At 41.8% G+C, this 14,148-nt stretch overlaps 1 protein-coding gene across 1 annotated transcript in view; it reads right to left on the bottom strand.

The window, feature by feature from the left end:
* cdc42se2 (CDC42 small effector 2) overlaps positions 1-13,871 on the bottom strand; it is a 129,847-nt gene extending 115,976 nt beyond the window's left edge. The window contains exon 1 of the mRNA XM_059969934.1: positions 13,721-13,871. The gene's annotated coding sequence lies outside the window, so the exon portion shown is untranslated. The remainder of the gene's footprint in view (positions 1-13,720) is intronic.
* Between the last annotated feature and the right edge of the window lie 277 nt (positions 13,872-14,148).

Genomic DNA, 14,148 nt, shown 5'->3' on the forward strand with positions numbered 1-14,148 from the left:
TTCTATTTTTTTCATCCACGGGCCTGTCTAAGTCTCCTAAATGTATCTGCTCCTACCACCACCACCCACCATTTTCTGTGTAAAATAACCTACCTCTGACAGCCCCTCTATAATTCCTCCAATCCGCTTCAGATTTTACCCCCTCGTATTAGTGATTTCCACTCTGGGATAAAAGCACTGGCTGTCCACTCATTCAGTGCCTTATCGTCTTTTACACCTCTCATCCTCTTTCAACCTAAAAGCCTTAACTCAGTCCTCATAAAGCACGCTCTCTAATCCAGGCAGCATTCTGGTAGATCTCCTCTGAACCTTATCTAAAGCTTCCACATCCTTCCTATAATGTGGAGACCAGAACTGAACACGATATTTCATGTGTGTGCTAACCAGAGTTTTATAGAGCTGCAACATTACCTCGCGGCTCTTGAAATCAGTCCTCTGACTCATAAAAGGCCAACACATCATATGGTTACGTAACAACTCTATCAACTTGCGCAGCAAATTTGGGAGATCTAGGGGCAGAGATACCAAGATCCTTCCATTCCTCTACACTGCGAAGAACCCTGCCATTTACCCTGTAGTTCAACCTTCCAAAGTCTATCTCTTCACTCTTTTCTGGATTGAACTCCATCTGCCACTTCTTTCTTTCTCAATCTTTTTTATTAAGTTTTGAATAGATAAGCATAACAATGATAATGATACAAAGAGATGGGGATTACATTAATAACGGTTAACGTATACAGAAACAGACTCTGTAATCTAATCTGTAATCTAATCCTCCCAATCTCTTAATAACTGAAAATGAAAAAGATTCAAAAATTCTTACACAAAAAATCCCCCTAAACTAAAAAGAAATAAAAAAAAAGTCTATCTCTTCACTCTTTTCTGAATTGAACTCCATCTGCCACTTCTCAGCCCAGCTCTGTATCCTATCAATGTCCAGTTGTAACCTAATTCAACCTTCTACACTATCCACAACTCCAACCTTCGTGTCCTTTGTGAACTTACTAAGCCACCCTTCCACTTCCTCATCCAAGCCATTTACAGAAATCACAAAGAGCAGGGGTTCCAGACAGATCCCTGTGGAACACCTCTGGCCACTGACCTCCAGGCAGAATATGCTCCATCCACTACCACCCTCTGCCTTCTGTGGGCAAGCCAATTCAGAATTCACACAGCCAAGTTTCTCTGGATCCCATGTCTCTTGACGTCCTGTATGAGCTAGCATGGAGAACCTTGCTAAATGCCTTACTGAAATCCATATGCACCATATCCACTCTTCTGCCTTCATCAACCTGTTTTGTCAATTCCTTAAAGTGAGACACAACCAGCCCTTCCCAAAGCATGCTGACTAACCCTTTTGATACAACGCTGCTCCAAGTTCTCATAAATCCTGTTCCTAAGAATACCCTCCAAAAGTTTGCCCAGCACTGATATAAGACTCACTGGTCCATAATTCCAGGATTATCCCCATTACCTTTCTTGAACAAAGGAATAACATTTGCCATCCTTCAGCCTTCTGGAACTTCTCCTGCGACTAGTGAGGGTGCAAAGATCATTGCCAAACCTCTTTTCTCACCTCCCATAGCTAACAAGGATATATCCTATCTGGCCCCAAGGGGCTTGTCTATCGTAATATTTTTCAACAGTTTCAGTATGTCCCTTTTTCTTAACATTGACATGTTCCAGCATATGTCCATTCTACAATGTCTTCACTTCAAGGTCTCTCTTTGTGGTGCATACCAAAGCAAAACATTCATTAACGATCTCATCTACCTTCTCTGACTCCAGACATATGTTTCTTTCCTACCTGTTTGGTCCTGCCCTCACCCTAATCATCCTTCTGCTCTTCATGTTCAATATGTATAGAATGCCTTGGGGTTTTCTTTAATCCTACTCAACAAGACATTGTCATGTCACTTTTGAGCTTTACTAAACCCTTCTTAAGCTCCTTCCTGGCTACCTTATGATTCCTCAGAGCCTTGTCTGGTCCTTGCTTTTTAAACTTTAAATATGCTTCTTTCTTCCTCTTGACTAGATATTCCATATCCATTGTCATCCAGGTTTCCTTCACTCTATCAAGCTTTTGCCTAGCTCAATGGGACAAACCGATCCAGATCCCTTTGCTTCTTGAGCAAACTCTATATTTCCATTTTGAACCTTTCCAAACTCTGCCTCCAATGGGCACCTTGATGTCACTGTTGCAATTGGGGGTTTATAGAACACTCCTAATAGAGTGACTGCTTCCTTCCTGTTTCTGACTTCCAACCATACTGACTCAGTAGATAATCCCTCCACAAGGTCCCCCTTTTCGGCATTTGTGACACTATCCCTGATTACCAATGCCATTCCCCACCTCTTTTACTTCCACCCCTTTCCCTCTTAAAACATCCAAAATCCTGAACGTCCATTTCTGCCCTTGTGACAGCAGAGTCATAGATGGTCTTCATTGTAAGGTGAAAGAAAGGGGGCTAGTTCTATTAAAGACTAGCTCAGCTATTATGTGCAATTTCTATTCATCTGATGCAAAGACCGGAGCAGGCTGTTTATGCACTATCATCCTTCAATGTATAACATATGAAATGATACCTTTTCTAGATATCTGTTTTATTGATCCTCTGCCGAAGAGTGCAGTGGAATGGTCCAACCTTGAAAAGTTGGCCACAGGCTTTTTGCATCTTGGTAAGCCACATGAATACTATATTGAGATATTACTATACTACTAGATTGTTTCAAAAGAGCAAAATAAATAGACCAAAGATAGAGAGGCTTTCATTAAACAGAAAGTCGAAAGACCCACTTGGTTAAACCCTTGTCTCTTGTATGTTAATTCTCATTTTCAAGAACACACAATCTCACTGATTTTCAGATTGATGACTCAAGCTTTGGAGCAAAGAAAAAGAGTGAGAGCAGGGGTTGCTAAAGTTGAAATACAGCTAAAGCTGCCACTCTGAGTTTATCAGTACACCAAAAAAGTCCTCCGAGATCCTGAAACTTGAGTAAGAAAGAGACAATGGCCAGTGGTAATCCACTACAGCAGAACCAGCCTCTAAGATATGGTAAATTTGTCTAATCGTGTTATATGCATCATTATCCAGAGTATGATTTTAATGATGAAATTATGTAAGACACATACACTTGATCAGATAAAAGGCGTTTGAACTATAAGTAGCTTAATTCTAAACTGACTTTGTAAAAATATGATTCACATTACAACTAAATATTTTGCAATGTTGTTCATGTAAGCATCCGGAGACAACTGACACATTCCCCGGGAAGGACGTATAGACTCCTTACAGAATGACGTTGGAATTGAGTTCTGAGCTGTAATAGTGTCATGCTAACTAACCGTTACTCTATCGCAGCACTTTCCCAGAGTACTGGACCCTCTCCACCTCCTTCTCAAGGAATGAGACACGAAAGTCAAACAACATGGACAAAAGCGTCCTTGAATTTCTAAAAGAACATTTAACTGACTTCAACTCCCATGATTTGAACAATTTCCATTATGCTAGAATGCGCAGAACTGTGGAACATTCTCTGGATGTTAGGAAGAGTAAGCTGGAGAAGTGGACTGAGACGTTTCTACAGATCCTGTATTATCATCACCTTTGAATTTAGCATTGCATTCACATCAACAGGAACTGAAGTATATTTCCTTTAATCTACAGTATTAGATTAAAGGGATACTTTCACTTAGCTAGCTTGAACAGTGATCTCGGCGCAGGAAAGCAGTTACTGCAACAGCATGAAATGTTGAGTGCACTCAGAACCTGGCCGTCTTCCAAAACCCACCCAAGTACAATAACCCAATTGCTCACAGTGTCGGCTGAAAATGTAGGAAAAGCTTTGTAAACAGATCCATATCATACTAAAAGAGGTCTCATTTGATAGCAACTGCTCTCATTGCTTTAGTTACTAAAGGAAGCACAGTGCATAGAAAAACAAATAAATTATATTTATTTAAAAAGGAAGAAACGACAAACACGTCTATTAGCTCATACAAAATATATAAACTTATACTATGCCAGAAAGCTGAGACACAAACCATCCAAGGTTTTATCCGTGTGAATTGTTTGATAGCTCACTGACTTCTTAACCAGTGTTATTCATTTTCTAGTCTTTGAACACTCCACTGTGAATTCCACTACCTGCCCCATCCAGGCGTATGTAGGCTTCTACCTAACGTTGCACAAATACTAGGTTGGGATGAGGAGGGCATCTTAAATGTGGAAAGAATTTACACTTTCCCCTCTTATTGTGTTTTGAACAACAAAAATTTTAAATTTCAGACAGCAAGGGATTGGTTTACAAATGCAGATCAAGTTGCAATTAGGTCACTGGGGCTCTGATATGGTTATTTAAGTCCAAGGTCCGTGTATGGGAGCTGGGAATATCCTTCCCACCAAGCAAAATCTTCCAGAGACTTCCGGGATCAAACGGGCCCAGCAAACAACTGCTTCAATATTTATTTGTTTGTTATTTTTATGGCTGCATGTGGTGACACCATCATACCCAGTTGGGTTAGAGTTAATTAAGTAGTTCCCCAAGCAATTGTGTCATAGTGCTGGAGTTCACTGAAAATTATTTTACACACAGAATTTATCCTAACAATTATTCCACACATTTTATTGTTGAAGACAAATAGTCATGGTTTTAAATAGAAAAATTCTGTCAGGTTTAGCCTTGAGCTTTGCTGTTACCAACTCTTCAAGGCTCTTTAAATTTGATTTATTTATTTACAAATGTATGGTCACTGTAAGACCTGTCTGGCCCAGCTCAGTTCAGACTTAGTAAACTCAGTGGAAACTGGGTTGAAACTGAGCAGCATAAACCATCTCCTTGAGCTTTGAACTTCTCTGACAACAAGGGGTCAATTGCTCAGAGGCAAGTCAAGTCAGGAGAAAGTAACTTTCTGCAAAAAGACCTGCAAAAAGGAACAGTCAAAAAAATTTGTCTTCAATTGTCTACAGCTAATCTGAGTTAATGGGAAGTGAATGTTGTTCTTGTCAAAATATCCAAAAGAATAAATACTTACATCTACATATTCTGATGAGAAGATGAAGTAACATTCCATTTGAAAAAGGTTATTTATTGTTCACCTTGTTCTTTGAAATTTCATTCCAGTCGCTATTAACCTTTTTGGCACGATTCATAGAGTGGATTAAGACAATAAAGATTACAAAATGTTAATAACCAAATTGGGTAACACTGATTAACTGAACCGCAACCATTTCAGTTCATTCTTAGTGCACTGACCTAATACCAGGAAAAACCGAGCTTCCAGAAAGGCTGATCTGGATAGGGGAATGACTAACGGGCCTACCCAAGCATGGATAGTTCCATGATCAATTCCCAGTCAATGCTGAAGGGAACCAGCCAGGGGATGCCACAGTTAGTAAAAATTAGCCAGGATCCAAGCTCCCACCTGGCATTCAAAGTCCTTGGATGCAAAGTCCATGACCTCGGATATTCAGCGGAGGAGGTGGGGAAGGTAATTTTACTGGCTTCTCCTAACAACGCATTATTCAAGTTTATTCCGATCAGAATGAAGAAAGGAAATACGGAGTGGAGAGAAGAAGTCAGGAAGAGTCCCCAATGCAGTAAAGGGTCAACCCACTGATTCCTTATGAGGCTGCGAGGATCACGGCTTTTTGACCCTTACAACCCTGTCTGGGCTAGTTCTGACAGGGAGGCAAAAGAGACTGCAGATGCTGGAAACTGGAGCCAAAAAAAAACAAATTACTAAAGTAACGCAGTCTGTTGTGAAGCATCCATGAAGGGACAATCATGATACAGGGCTTCCACCCAAATTGTCAACCTGCCCTTTCCCTCCTCAGATGGTCTCTCCAGCAGTTTGGCTTTAATTCTGACAGGGGTTTCCTCGGTAAAGCAGCAGTTGGGGTTAAATGCACATAAACATCGAGCGGGTGTATGAATGACATTATTAGATCTTGCCATTCACAACTTACTGAGGCAAAATGACACTCAATACATGCATCACAGACTAACACACTGCCATCGGTCCTGACTTGCCCAGCAGAGTTCGGACAAGGAGAGGAGATGAAATGCAGTGTTTGCCTTCTTTACTCCAAATTAGATTTTGTCAAAGTGATACCAATTGAACCTGCACAGGGGGTTTTCCGTAGGTGAGGAGAGATTCTGCTCCCACGTCTTATGGGCTTATGTTCTTATGAAAAGAAACAATAGGGAGTTCAAACGTCAGAATGGATATTCCCAAAAAGTGAAAATGCAAAGTGCGGCACCAGACACTGAACTTCCGACGAGTCTCTTGAAGAAGGATCTTCCTGCGACTTTGGAGAATGAACATTTTGTTTTGCAAGCAGTACAACCTCAAAGCAGACAGGATGCAATGGCAAATAAAGCTAAGCCGATGGTATCTGTGCAGCAGCTGTTTAGGCTTCAGGAAAAAATCAACCTATGAGCAGCCTGAGGACAATGAAACGTGAACAAACCCATCAGCGAAGCCCAGCGTCTGGCTGATTGTGACAAAGGTTTACAGTTCCTCTAGTATGTTCCAGACTAAAGGCATATATATATATTTTTAAACAATGTTAAACCTTTTTTCCCTTTCTCAAATCCAGATGGATTTGGAAGTGGGAGTCAAAAGTGACTCCCTGCAAAAACTAACCAAGGCTAAACGCTAATGAGAGTAAATATGAAACAGATACATTTCTATAATGATATTGAATTTTTAAAAAAATATTCAATTAAATGAGAACTCTCTAAAGTAAATACAAAAATTTTTTTTACAGTGATGGAGTCTGAGCTAACAGGAAGGTCAGCCTAACATAACCGCACTCGGAGACAAAATAAAGTGATCCTCAGAGTTACAAATTAAACCAAGAGAAGGATTGTCATCAGCTTTAGTCTGGAAAGCCACAGAACCATCATCGTCCCCTTAATGATAGGATCCAGCCTCAAGATCCAGCAGCAATAGGCTGTACTTTCGAAGTACAACTCTGACCGAGTGATACATTTTTAAGTACACCCCAACGTGAGGGTGGAAAGCCCTTACCACGTGGGCACATGCTCTCAATTTGAACAAAATCAGCTGGTGAAAGGGTTAATTGGCACTCAGTGCAATGATAAATCCCAGGAAGCAGCTGGCTATAATTGGAAATGGAATGCAAGTTCACAGATGAAGGTTAATGAAAGTGTCCAGAAAAGTAAACAGAACACTTGGTGGGGGGGTAGTTTTCAACTCAATGACAAGCATATGCAATTCTCAAAGAAGCTTAGATTGCAATACCCACAAGATCACCCTCTGCAAAGGCTAACGTGGCAGAGTTTGTTGCTTGGTGAGTGCATGATTGCATTATGGTAAAAAAACAGAACACTATGAAACTGAAGGTGCTGAACTAAGACCTCATCATGTCCCATAGTTGGTTTTCTTCCCCGTCCCAGCCACTGATCTCCTCATTCCAAACCTATGTTTAGACCTCTCTTACCTTCCTATTTACTGACCCTCCGACTTGTCCAGTTTTGTCCCCCAACCCTCTGCTCCATCCCACACTGCCCACCAATTACAAACAAGAGAAGACCTGCAGACGCTGGAAGTCCAAGCAACACACACAAAATGCTGGAGGATCGCAGCAGGCCAGGCAGCATCTATTGAAAAGAGTAGTCGACGTTTCGGTCTGAGACCCTTCAGCAGGACTGCAACGGCCCGAAACGTTGACTGTACTCTTTTCCGTAGATGCTGCCTGCCCCGCTGAGATCCCCCAGCATTTTGTGTCTGCTGCCCACCAATTAGCTGATTTCCCAACAACTAGCTGACCACTCCTTCACCATCTCAACGTTTGTACGATTGCTACTTCCGACAATATTCCCGCACCTGATCCTAACCAGCCCGGGATCAGGCCTAAAACTGCGCACACTCTCTCCTGCCTGCTGTCAGTCCCAGACAGCACGTTTTCTTTCAGCAATCATACGGGATCCTGGTGAGAGTGCACTTGGAAAACTGTGTACAGATCTGGTCTCTCTGTTTAAGGCTTGCTGTACTTGCAATAGAAGGGTTGCAAAGAAGGTCCAACAGGCCTATTCCTGGGGATGGAGAGACCATCTTATGATGAGAGATTGTGGATTTGACTGCTGTCTTCAATTGAAAAGAATGAGAGATAATCTCACTGAAATGAAGAAAAATTCTCATAGGACTTGACAGGACAGATACAGGGATGTTATTTCCCTTGTTTGAATATTTAAAACAGAGTCGCAATTTCAAAATAAGGAGTCAATCATTCATGATTAGGATGAGAAGAAATTCCTTTCCACAGAGAGTAGTAAATCTTTAGATTTCTCTAAGTGGGCTCAAAACAAAGGTAGTTTCTTAGACAATGAGTCGCTTGAGATGTATATTAAATTAGCACAGAAATGTGATGCTATGGTAAAAGATCAGACTTGTTGAAAAGCAGAGTGTTATGGGGGTCAAGTGACCATTGCTGTCTGTATTTCTTACCCTCATATTGGGGAGAATATGCAATGTCTACTCAGTTGTGCCCGAGGTCTCAGGCTTGGTGGCGGTTGTGGTGTGCAATTAAAAGGATAAAATTGGTTCTGTAAAATACACTCTGCTAAGGGCCGAGAAGATGACTAACATTGATTAAATTAGGAAATGTCATCTGAAGTGTTTGGAAAGCTTAATATAAATAGTGAGGTGGCAGTGTGATTTACATCAATATGACAAACCTCGGCAAAAGCATCAAGCTGTTGTTGCGTTGGCTGTTAGTGGTACAAATAGCTTGTGAATTTCACATCTTTCCTCCCTGGGTGACATTCAGTGTTACTGAAGCCAAGATCAGTAAAATCATCTAACTGAAGGAACATTGAACTGTACAACACAGGAGCACGCTCTTCAGCGCATGATGTGCCATCTAATTGAACTAACAATTAAACGGAAATCTGAACTAATCTTCTGCTTACATAATCCTCCATCTAAGATGATCTTACAAGCCTCCACCACGATCCCTGGCAGTATACTCCAGGCACCCACTACAGCCTGTGTAAAAATTTTGCCCCACACAATTCCTTTGAACAAAGCCCTGTCATCTTAGAAGCATGTCCTCAAGTATTAAATATTTCAATATCTAGACAGCATGCATTTAAGGTGATAGGGACTACGTTCAAATGAGATGTGCCAGGCAAGTTTTTTTGTCTCAAAAGTGCCTCAAAAAGTTAATGGAATTCCTTAAATCGTGACCAAAATCCTTTTTTTGGTTTACCAAAACCACGTGATTATACCCAGAAACGGTTAATTCAACATTCTTGCTCACAAATGGTGTGTATAAACTGAAAGCCTGTGGACACATTCCTGGCCAGCTCCAAGAGCAAATGTTTGGAATGTCCCTGTGTCAGTTTTCCATTGTATGAAAAGGGAGAGCACCAGGAATTGTCTGCAGCAATCACCGTTGCCATGGACTTGTGAATATATTTAAACAATGTGTGTCCTAGACACTGAAGGACAAGGAGGAGGGAGGAGGGGAAAATGATCATCATTGCTAACAATTCCTTACAGTCAATCAGCAGTCATGAAATGCTCTCCCTTCAATACAATTTAAATGCAATGGCAATAAAGTAAGGTGGATTCTGTGATCCATGCAAACTCAATGCTGTTACCATAATTTGAATCTGTTAAGTCTTTCAGAAAAGATATTTCAGGCAAAGAAAAACAAATGAATGGGGAAAAGTGACGCAAGAGATTCAGCAGATGCTGGAAATTTTGAGAAACAGGCACAAGATACTGGGGGAATTCAGCACGTCAGGCAACATCAGGCAGCGGGACTCTCGGCCCAAAGAGTTGACTGTTTATTCCCCCCCCCCCCCATTAATACTGCCTGACCTGCTGAATTCCGCCAGCATTTTGCATGCACTTAATGTGAAAAGGTAAAGTTCTTGCTGCAATTTCAAGTTTCTTAAGTGCAAATGTGCAATCAAGGGCAAGGAAATTGAAAGACTATTATTAGGGAAGGGCACCAAGAAAGTAATAGGGCTAGGCAAAATGAACATGGATTAATAAAGTAGAAATCACATTGACCAGATCTTTTAGAGTCTATTGAGGCTGTAAAACACAGAATAGATAAGGAGGAATCAGTGAATGTGGTGTATTTTGACTAATGGAAGGCTTTTGATAAGTCTTCTGTAAGTGAAAATACACATTTTGTTGTTGATGGAGATTATGAAACAAAATCAGGGCACATAGGATTGAAGGCAATACGGAGTAGTGGAAGGAGTATTGGTAATTGGACAGAAAATAGATTAGGAATAAACTGAATGAACAATAAATTGAGAGTTTGTCACTACTGGAAAGCTGTAGGGATGATTGGTGGAGCCTTAGCTTTACACAATTATTTCAATCATGTAAATGAGAGATCAAGAGTAATATACACAAGTTAGCCAATGATGCAAAACTGGATGGCAACATTAACTGTTAGTTGGATGCAGAGATGTGTCAAGGGGTTATGGACAGTTTAGGTAACTAAGTAAGATCATGGTGAGTGGAACGTACCGTGGCAAATGTCATCCGCTTTGGTATAAAAATATGAAAAATGCAGATCCCTATCAAAGCCTTACGTCTGATTAAATGGTGTTGACACCTTACTGCATTTACAAAGGAGTCTGGTAAAGCTGTACATGGGTTATCACATTTGACTGCAATACCAAAAGGAGGATGTACTTGTGATAGAGGGACTCCTAGGATGGCAGGCTTTTCTAACGAGAAGTGATTAAGTCTACTAGAATCAAGAGAATGAGAGATAATCACATTGAAACATAAGTTTCTTCATGGTCTTTACAGGATAGATGCAAGGACGTTATGTATTCTGCTACGGATGACTAAAAGCAAGAGTTGCAATCTCAAAAAAAAGGGGTCAGCCATTGAGGAATGAAATGGAATGCCTAAAACAAGAGAGTAATCAACCTTCAGAAATCAATGTTCGGAAGATCTATGAAGCTCAATTGCTGAATGTTCAAAGATGGAGACTGACATTAATGTTTTATCTTTATTTTAGCAACACAGAACGGAGTGGGCTCTTCCGGTCCTTTGAGCACTGGCATTCTAGCAACCCGTGATAAATCCAGTTAACCCTACGGAGGCGTGGAGCAAAGTTATGATGGTGCTATAATGCGGCTTCTTTGCTTGCATCTTCGGAAACAGCTCTATTTCTACCTTTGGTCTCTATTTTCATTTTCAAGGTTCTTTTGAAGACCCTGACCTGGAATTACACTCTGACCTTGGTCCTTTGCGGGGATGGGACCGGCACTCAGGGCCTCAAGACCAGCCGCTTTTTGATATCCCAAGGATGCGGTCTGGAAGACTAGTGTGCCCTCGGGGTTCCGGACTTTAGTGGCTTTGGAGATGTGCTGATTCTAAGCCAGTGCACCTGACTGAAGTGTCACAGGAGAACACAGAACATCGGGAACCGCGGGTTAGCTGCCGGGGGTTGTGTGTCTGGAGAGCTGCACCTTCCTGGTGCCGGCTCTCTGGGCACAGAGCTCAGAGAAAGCGACTTTTAACATCGTTAATCAGTGAGTTGTTTGTTATGTCTCCCCTTCCGCTGTGAAATGGGGACACCTCTTTTACCCTTATTAGGGAGAGAGAGCCTGTGGTATGTGGAATTACCAGGTGAACGAGTAGTCTTTGGGGTACTGCAAGTCTGTGTCTTTATTGATGCTTGAATGCTCGGTGGGGAGTGCCGATGCTTTTTACTGATGGGGGTGGGGGGGATCGTTGCTTTTCTGCTGCTTATGCGTGGGAGGGAGAGTTGGGGGGGCTTTGAGGTTCTAACATTTAACTGTCATTCATATTTTGAGACTCTCCTCTGTTTTCGTGGATGTCTGTGAAGAAAAAGGATTTCAGGATGTATATTGTATACATTTCTCTGACATTAAATGTACTTATTGAAACCTAATCATGGAACAGTTTACAATGACCTATTAAAACACCCAGTACATAGTTGGACTGTGTGAGGAAACTAGAGGACCCAGAGGAAACCCGTGCATTCCACAGGGAAGACGCACAGAGACTGCTCTCAGAATGGTACCAGAATTGGACCTGGAACTCCTGAATGCCTGGGGATGTAATAGCATGGCGTTGACTGCTACTTTACCATGGTGTCCACATAAGAAATTAGTGCTGAGATAAGAAATTATTTATAATCTTAACTTAGTGGCAGAACTGGGGTGAGAGACTGAATGACCTAGTTCTGCTTTTGTTTATCTCCTTAAATATAATTAAGTGTCACTGAATACATTAGCATCAAAAAACAAAGTATCCATTAAAAACAAAAAACTGCTGGCAAGTTGGATGGCATCGGTGGAAAGAAAAGCAAATAACATTTCAGGTCCGGGACTCTACCTCAGAACTGAGAAAGAGTATGAGTCCAGTCATTCATTAAGCCAAATGGCAAGGCATCCAGGACACTGTAGGAAGATTGTGATGGTTTTGCTCAAAGCACCAAAGAGGTTGACTAGAATGGAATAACAGTTCTGTGGATATAGATTAAAGAAGCTGGGGCTTTTCCCCTTTGACTGTGATAAGGGAAAAGACAATTAATGGAGATGCTTAGTATCATCACGGCAACCGATAACAGTAAAGGAAGAGAAACTCTTTCTAATGGCTCATGTTTGGTTTCACTAAAGACCATAAGACCATAAGACAAAGGAGCAGAAGTCGGCCATTCGGCCCATCGAGTCTGCTCCGCCATTTCATCATGAGCAGATCAAATCTGCCCTGTAGTCCCATTCCCCCGCCTTCTCACCATAACCTTTGATGCCCTGACTACTCAGATACCTATCAATCTCTGCCTTAAATACAGCCTCCACTTCCACCTGTGGCAACAAATTCCATAGATTCACCACCCTCTGGCTAAAAATTTTTTCGCATTGCTCTTCTGAATCGGCTCCCTGCACTCCTCAAGTCATGTCCTCTCGTACTAGACTCCCCCACCATGGGAAACAACTTTGCCACATCCACTCTGTCTATGCCTTTCAACATTCAAAATGTCTCTATGAGTTCCCCCCTCATTCTTCTAAACTCCAAGGAGTACAGTCCAAGAGCGGTCAAACTTTCCTCATATGTTAACCCTCTCATTCCTGGAATCATTCTAGTGAGTCTTCTCTGAACCCTCTCCAATTGTCAGCACATCCTTTCTTAAATAAGGAGCCCAAAACTGCACTCAGTATTCCAAGTGAGGTCTTACCAGTACCTTATAGAGCCTCAACATCACATCCCTGCTCCTGTACTCTATTCCTCTAGAAATGAATGCCAACTTTGCATTCGCCTTCCTCACCACCGACTCAACCTAAACACAATAGGAATGAAACTTCTCAAAGTGACAAGTGGGTAGGATTCAGAGTATCCCACCTGACACTGTTACATATCAATAAAACAGCTTTCTAAAGAGAATTTGATTAATATTTGAAGGCAAAGTAAGAAAGCATGGCTGTGGGGAAGAGAGAGGAAGTGGAGCTACCAGGAATGCTTTCCTGGGGACCTGACCACACTGTGCCGCAGCATTCAAGTATTCTGCTGAAGAAGTGGCACCGTACCAGCCAAGACATGACATGCAAACACTCTGCACATTGAAGTCTCGGTCATTCTTCATGTTTAAACCAAAGCACTGAAGAGCATAGACTTGTGAGCGTGTGAAGACCACTACCGATCCCATCCTGCAAATGGTTTGCCTCCAAAGTAAACTGTCCTCACCTGGAAGTAGCCAGAGTCAGGGGCGTGTGGAGAAATTAAGAGCTGCCTCCTTCTGAAACTGGATCCTTGAATTCCTGACCAATAGACTGCAATCAGTAAGGATAGGCAGCAACACCTCCACCAGTTACTCTAAACACCAGTGCTCCACAAGGTTATGCCCTCAGTCCCTTACTCTGCTTCCTGTACACTCATGACTGCGTGGCTAGATTCGACTCTAACTCCACCTCCAAGCTGGCAGATGATATCACTGTTGTTGGCCTCATCTCAAATAATTATGAGTCATTGTGCAGGAAGGAGATTCAGAACTCAGTCAATGGTGCCATGACAACAACTTTTCTCTCAATGTCAACAAAACAAAAGAGCTGGATATTGACTTCAGAAAGTGTTGTGGGGGAAGGGGCAGTGCACGTGCTCATGTATAAATCAAT

The sequence above is a fragment of the Hypanus sabinus genome, chromosome 5 (assembly GCF_030144855.1).
Source record: "Hypanus sabinus isolate sHypSab1 chromosome 5, sHypSab1.hap1, whole genome shotgun sequence".
Lineage (NCBI taxonomy): Eukaryota > Metazoa > Chordata > Chondrichthyes > Myliobatiformes > Dasyatidae > Hypanus > Hypanus sabinus.